This window comes from Nelumbo lutea, chromosome 2 (assembly GCF_056320005.1).
Source record: "Nelumbo lutea isolate HS-2025 chromosome 2, American lotus-T2T, whole genome shotgun sequence".
Lineage (NCBI taxonomy): Eukaryota > Viridiplantae > Streptophyta > Magnoliopsida > Proteales > Nelumbonaceae > Nelumbo > Nelumbo lutea.
Window position 1 is genome coordinate 100,596,507 of NC_142685.1, and position 7,603 is coordinate 100,604,109.

A 7,603-nucleotide genomic window follows, 5' to 3' on the forward strand; every position below is an offset into this window, starting at 1 on the left:
ACACAGCCAACCTTAACCTTCTTCTCCCTCTTCTAAAGCTGTATGAAAACAAGGGGTCTGACAGAAGAAACTAAATCTAGACCTATTTTTAGAGAAAGAAATTTTAATAAATATATTTTTTTTTCTTTTACTTCTTTTTAGCATTGACAATAGAAAGTTCTTTTTTTTTTAAAGAAAATAGGTTTTATTTGCTGATAATAAGCAGACTGGCATCTTAAAGAATATTCATTCAGGTATGACCCTCTATATGCTATACCAAAGCAAAAGATTCCAATCCATGGATTCCTTTCAGATGCTGGTCGTAATCAATCCCAATTCCCAAGAGAAAAGATTCCAATCAGATGGGTTTTGCTCAGAAGACACTTCCCGGCTTGAATCAGGCCACATTGGTTGGACAAGATTAATTTAGAATATAAACAAGTACTGGGGGCCTAAAAAATTGGGCCAGTTCATGTCTCGACAAAAAATTCCAACCCAACTTGAAGCTGAAGGTTCAGAGATCAGGACCTTCAGGTGAAAGTGAAACCTAGTAAAATACACCTTTTTCACTGCTGTTGTTTTTTTATTGGATTTGGGAACTAAGATCCAATAGACCCATCAAGAACTTCTCTATACCCATTGTGCAATATTAGGATGGGCCCGGCTTTGATCAGATCCAGTTGTTTGCTGCAAGTGCAAATAAAACGAACTAAGTAGTATGATTGCATGATTTTAAATACAAAATATAAGAGAATTTGAGATGTAATTAAATCAAATGATCTTGGAGTCTGTACAGGTCCAAAAAATGGGCCACATGTTAAGGGAATGTTTGTGTGCAACTTGGTACCAAACTATCAGAAATGGATTATATGGTAAAAAACAAAAGAATTGTCAAACAAATGTGATTCGGTAAAAGACCCACCAAACACACTTTTGTGTTTATTATATTTTTTCACTTTTGTGAAATGCACCTTGGGCTGTAAATTTTGCACTTACAACTTTCTAACATTGCATCCCGTGATCAGAAACAATGTTGTGGAATCTGTGGAGTGCACCTTGATTTGCACACATGCAATATCGTTTGCAAACAAAGGGAGTAACGTTTACAGCCCAAGGTGTAAATGTGTTTTTGTATAGGTGCTGCAAATGGTGTTTTTGCACTGTAGAATTACTCTTGACTGGGATACTTGAACAAATTTCCAAATTAAACAAAAGACTCTAAAGATATGACTACTTTTTGATGTTATAGCCTTAACCATTTTCTACCCCCTCTTCTAAAATTAATGGAAACAAGGTTTAGGCCTTTAGGGTGTGAAAGAAAGGTAGAGAGGAAACGTTAATAAATAAATAAATAAATAAATATATATATATATATATATATATATATCTATATATATTATTTCTATTAAAGATTTCACCATATTTATTCTGAAAATGTACAAGTCTGATAAACCCACTACATTTTTTTTGGTGAAGTTTTAATCAAGTTCTAAAATGTATTAACTGCAAATATAATGCTTTCTTATTTATTTATTTATTTATTTGGATAAGAAAAGAAGTATCAAACATATTTCTTGGTTCACGGACCTAAGTTCTCAATTGGAAAAAAAAAGCAATTGAAGGAGACATGCTTTTATTCTACTAATAAATGAATTGTACACCACACATATGGAATATCATATCGACTCAGGTGGGTCCTAGCAGTTTAAAATTGTATATTCAAGGGGTACGAGGGAAAAGAATTCTGGTATCCTAGGCATTTCTCTTGGAAAAATAGTGGACAAAAAATGACAGAAGAGATGTACACAATAACAAGTCACCCACTTGATCCAATCTTTGGCAATATGTGCTACCAAATGAAAGGGCCCCTCCATGAATTCTTATCGCCTGCTCAGAATGGAATCTGGACGGCCCACAAAGAAGTACCAACAAACACGGGTTAGGGGAAGGAATGAGTGATGCTGACTTGGGGCCAAGATCCAGCAGGTCAAAACCAGCAAAGTTTCCTGTCGATGGAGATGTTACACCTTTTCTCTTTCAAGACTCAAAAAGACAACTCTTTAATGATTTAGTTAGAAAAGAAAACAACACAAATCATGGACCCCAACACGCTCAGAGCTAGATCTTGGACCACCAATGAAAGAAATTACATAATAATAAATCGAACATTACGCGGTTGGAAGATCCTGGTTAGAAATTGAGATTGATGACATGTCTGCAAGTTAAAAACAGAGGGAGAGGAGGGGGGAACTGACCTCTGCAATTAGTTAGACGCTTAGACTTACCTCCATTCTCCTAACCCAGATAAAGACTTGGTTCAGGATAATGAGACCTGCAAAAAGAACAATGGTGGGTTGGCGTGTCTGATACTCTGAGTGAGCAGTTTCAATGTAGATACATATATGTGTCTACAACATGTACCGCACAACAGAACACAAGTTTTCAGCAATTGAAAGGTGAAGATGAAGAATGCAGCACATGCAAATGGGAAGTTGTGAGCTGTAAATCCAATGCAATTCTTGAATTATTGTTTCTTGCTAGGGAAACCATGCATTTCCTTTCAAGTTTGATCAATCCCTGTCACATCTGTTCTCCCTATACATACATAAACATCTTAACTCCAACCTTTGTCTGTAATCTCTATATGAAACAGGTTGGTTTGTTTTGGTATTTGGTTGGACTTTGGGTAGAATGGTCGGATGCATCTCTAAATCCTCTCTTTCAAAGATTTTGCATGTTTTGGGGGATGATTAATATCTATCAGCAATAGAATGAATGTACTGGTTGACATAACCAAAGACTAAATCACTCCCACCCTACACACCGATACAAAGTCCAACAAAAAAGTAAGTTGAAATAAATAATGCCCTCCATGAAATGGCAAACTGTGGGCTTTCTATTATATTATACTTCATGGGAGCAAGTTTTATATTAGATATCAGGAGTAATAAATTAGGAACCTAAATATTAGAGCTACCAATGACAAAGTGTCTCATAAAATATGAGTCGGTATCTTAGTAGTGACAACTTCCAACTAAAATAAAACCAGTCATACTATTTTCTCAGGAAAAAAGATAAAAAAGAAAATATACACATGTAGAAGGTTTTGTTTCTAACATAAGTTGGATATTGTTAGATTAAAGAGACGACAGCAACAAGTACAATATTATGTGCAACTGAAAACAATTCTTCAATGGAAAGGAAGGTAAGAACATAAAATAAAAGCAAGCACATGGTATTTATGGAGACTAGAAAGCATGTCATTCATTAAAAATAGCCTATATAACAATATAATTATGTATATCCCCATTATTATTTAAGAGGTTGTGTATATTAAAATAAAACTAAATATTAAATACATGATACAACCACTCTGCTACCTACTATTGTCATTAGACTAATACAGATTACCAAGTATTACAAATTGTAAGACTGCCCATTGTGCCCATTGTAATACAGTAAACAACTTCAATGAATGGAACGGTCCCACAAGCTATTTAGCTAGTCCAAGAAGAAAGGTCCAATAGTTTTAACAAATAAAATGTATAATTAAATGAAGTGGCCTCAGCATGTGAAACCAGAAACTTGATCTCTGTTGCATCCTAAAGTCAGCATTTAACTTCTTGTGTCCAAGTAATACTTGATTGCATGGGAAGCATAAGAGATGACAAAAGAATTTTCAATTTTCTTGAATTATTCTGGTTTGTAATGAAATATAGAATTATCAGAGTGAGAAAAGCTAGGTTTTGGGTATTAACCTCTTGCATAGGCAAATCACAAGCCAGTGACCAAGACAAATAGTTACAATTCACAGAACTATTCCTCTTAAGAGAAGAAGAAAATATTATAATTGACTCCAGATAGAAATGCTCGTCCAATTATCATAAGAACCTCAGTATAGTGTTTTAATAATCAGATACGACTGTAGATGAATTAAATGACTGTTTAGAAACTTTGAATATACACGTCAACCAAAAAGAAAATAATAGCATAACAAGAATAATGACAGAAGGCCCACTCATGCTCATCCATTAATTATGTCTGATAATACAATGATGTAAACGAGAAAAATTTGGGAATGAGTTTGAGATACAAAATCTCAAAGGAGATTATCTTAGACAGCTTATGGTCAGTTCTTGTATCAGCAATATTGGTTACCAAGCTTGCTATCCAAGTGCCAGATGTTCAGCAACTAATCTCCATGCTGCTAATTTTTTTCATTTAGCTCTAGTTTTTCCATGAAATGCCCACAAAACATAAACCCATTCAAAGGTATAAGCAGATTCATATTTGATTAAGAGACATATGTTACCAACTGTCAGACAAGTCCTTGAAACCCTTCTCCAAGTATGATTGTCTTCAAAGACTCAAATTTCAGCTCTCTTTCCTACTATAACATAAAAGGTCACAACTTATTGCACTTTGGGGAAAAAAGTACCTAAATAACATAGTAAGGAACTACATATCCGCAAGAAATGCCTGCCAGATTGGCTTTGATAGAAGTGCAGGGATTGTTGGCTTTCAGAATTTGAATGTCTATCTCAAGGAGGAGGGCATCACCCAGAATCCATAATGCGTATTAAATTACTTCAATGCCATCTTGAGAATTCATCAATTCAATGGTTACCAAAAATCAGAGATATTAAGCCACTGACATTCCATTCCTGGCCCAAAAACAGAGATAAGATGCAGGGGAACTTTCCAGTTTAAGAATTTAGATTGATCAACAGAAAGGAGATGAGATCATTTTTGTATAAATTACAACAACCTTATACATGGAGCCACTCTACTTCCAATAAATGATTGAATGAAAGTGTTCCATCCATAAGTAATATGTAAATTCCAGTAATGTTTTCAAGGGATTCAAATAGAAGTGAGGGAAACAGGGGTTCAAAATTCTAGTCACATAACATCCATCAGGAGATCCAGCATAATGAGTACTCTGTGGTGTACACCATTTACAGTTGCTGTGGCAATAGTGGAAACAAGAACAATAATGATAGCAGACATAGAAGAATAAAGGTAGCAGGTAGTCGTGTAAGCTCAACAGCGTTACAACCTAAATACTTTGAGTTCCATAGAAGCTAACTGAACTTATCGATTAAGATCTTCAGCAACCTAAACATTGCGAATCAGCTTAAAACAAAAAGGAAGTGAATTAGAGACAAGGATGAACACATTGATAATAGGGACATGGGAGATGTCCATTCCATTTACATTTAGGCTGATAATTAATTCAACAAAACAATAACATATGAACATGATAGAAAGGCCTGACAAATGAACTACTTACTACTCTACAACAATGATATACCGACAAGTGGAGGTTGTAAGCTTCAGCCACGATCCCTTGTCAAATTGCAAAAAGAGGATCCACATAGCCATTCAATTAAATATTAGGAAGAACTAAACAAGGTCCTTGGTTTGAGCATTAACTGCTGTACTATCCTCATGAACAGCCCCATTCCTTCTGGTGAATGTCTCTAAGCTTCTCTCAACAGATTGGTTTCTCCTCAATTGGAAGACGACATCCCTATCATAACCACGAGCTACAGAACGAATTCTCCGCCGTCCAACAAATCTTCCACTCCCCACTCTATAGCCACAGCCTTGAAATGCTACAGGAACAGGTTGAGCTCCACAGGTCTCACCACGAAAACTGGACTCCCCTTCCATCCCAGCCATGAGATCCATCAAATTGTTCCTGGGACCGAAGCCCAAATCAGAATACACCCTTCTCGAATTCCTCAACTGTCGAGCACTTCTGGTATCCCCAACATCCCCACTCTCTCCTACTTGCTGCCTCGGCCTTGAATTCAAGTGGGTATTTTCATGTCCAACAGGGCGTCCCACTGTATCAACCATCAAGCATGGATTAACAGAGAAACCATTCCATGAATGGAGTGGAACGGACTTACACAGAAGAGTAAGGCACTCAACAATATCCTTCATGGAAGGGCGACGCTCCTTGCTAGACCGCACACACTTTGCTGCGAGGACTGCCAATTGTTTCCTTACAGACGGGTCCTTCGGAGGTGGAATTCTTGGATCATAAACAACAAGAAGCTTCCCTTTCCGTATAAGCGGTATAGCCCAATCAACGATTGAAGGAGGAGAATGCCCGACATCAATCGCCTTTCTGCCACTGATAATCTCCAACAGAAGAATACCAAAACTGAACACATCTGTCTTAATACTCAGATTATCCGGCGTAACGTAGCAAGGATCAAGGTACCCAATTGTGCCCGCAGGCGGCGTCGACCGGAGCCGGAAATCGTCGACATGGCACCGCAATGCAAGACCGAAGTCGCCCAACCGAGCATTGAAATTACGATCAATTAACACATTGGCCGACTTAATGTCTCTGTGAATCACCGGAGGAACGGACGAGTGAAGGGTGTCTATGGCCTTGGCAGTCTGAAGGGCAAGTCGAATTCTTCGACCCCAAGTGGGCGGACGAGGACTGGTATGAAGAACGTCGTAAAGGGTGCCATTGCTCATGAACTCCACGACCAAAAGCCGGTCCTTCGAGTCATTGGAGAAGCCCACCAAATTCACGAGCCGAGGGCTGTAGAGCTTGGAGAGGATATCAATCTCGTTGTCTACCTCATTAGTATTGTCCGTTGCTGATGCTACATGTGGGGCAGCGCCTCGAGAGGGTTTCTTGACGGCCACGAGGCGGCCACTGCGGAGCACCCCTTTGTAGACGCAGCCATGGCTGCCCCTACCCAGCAGTTTCTGCTCCGAAAAACCATTTGTGGCAGCTTCGAGGTCACTGTATTCAAATTGCTGGATTTTGATGGGCTTCTCTGGTTCTCCTTTGTGACTGTTCTTCTGGGCTCTGACAGTGCCGGTGCCGGTACCGGTGGTGGTGTGGGAGTTGGAGGTTAGGATGGCAGAGTCAGCTCTGCAAGACAGATAGCCCATGAAGTTCGAACCGGAGAGAATACTGAATACTCGGGAGGAGAGATGGACCAAAACATCAACAAACAAAAAGAGGGCTTTAGTTTAAAGATCGGTCTCTGAGTTTGTTCATGGGGGAACTGAAAATCCAAATGTACTTGTCGACGTTGTTGTTGTGAACTGTGCAAGATTGCCAAATGAAGAAATTCATTATTTAATTTGGGGATTGGGATTCTGTTTATACCACCAAATTGGAATCCCAAGTTTCCCACTTTGCCCTCTTGCTCCACTGTTCCAACTGTTGCAAACCATAAATTCGATACACAGATTTATAGACCATCCAAATTGACCCTTTTCTTTTTCTACTTTTTCTGATGAGATCCTGTAGGGTTTCTTATAAGTTATCATTACACGAGTGTCATTACATTAGAAGAAATCATGGCTCCAAATTTTCTACAACAGTGATGGAGTCTACCGGTTTCTTATCAGTTATCATTACATTCATGAAAAACGGAAAAATTTAGAATTTGAATTGATTATCATAGAGCGAGGTTTTCGAACAGACCTTTAATGGGACGGTCGGACCGTTCGGCTCGAGAACTGTTTAGGCAATCGGTTCTATTTTATCTTAAACCTGTTTTTGGTAAAAAACGTTGAAAAAATCAATGATCCGTTGATCTAGTGGTCGAACCGTTGACTCATTTAATGGTTCTGACCATTT

The 7,603-nt window shown here is 38.3% G+C and overlaps 1 pseudogene across 3 annotated transcripts; it reads right to left on the reverse strand.

Moving 5' to 3' along the window:
* Window positions 1-396: 396 nt before the first annotated feature.
* Window positions 397-7,155, reverse strand: LOC148872325 (serine/threonine-protein kinase-like protein At3g51990 pseudogene; annotated as a pseudogene). 3 transcript variants are annotated; one of them, XR_016108338.1, is made up of 3 exons: window positions 5,273-7,155; window positions 2,235-2,311; window positions 397-666 (listed from the first exon to the last, which is right to left on the reverse strand). The product of XR_016108338.1 is annotated as a serine/threonine-protein kinase-like protein At3g51990 pseudogene, transcript variant X3 (transcript). The 3 variants fall into 3 exon arrangements; XR_016108337.1 differs by having other exon boundaries at window positions 1,804-2,311; XR_016108336.1 differs by lacking the exon at window positions 397-666 and having other exon boundaries at window positions 1,579-2,311.
* Between the last annotated feature and the right edge of the window lie 448 nt (window positions 7,156-7,603).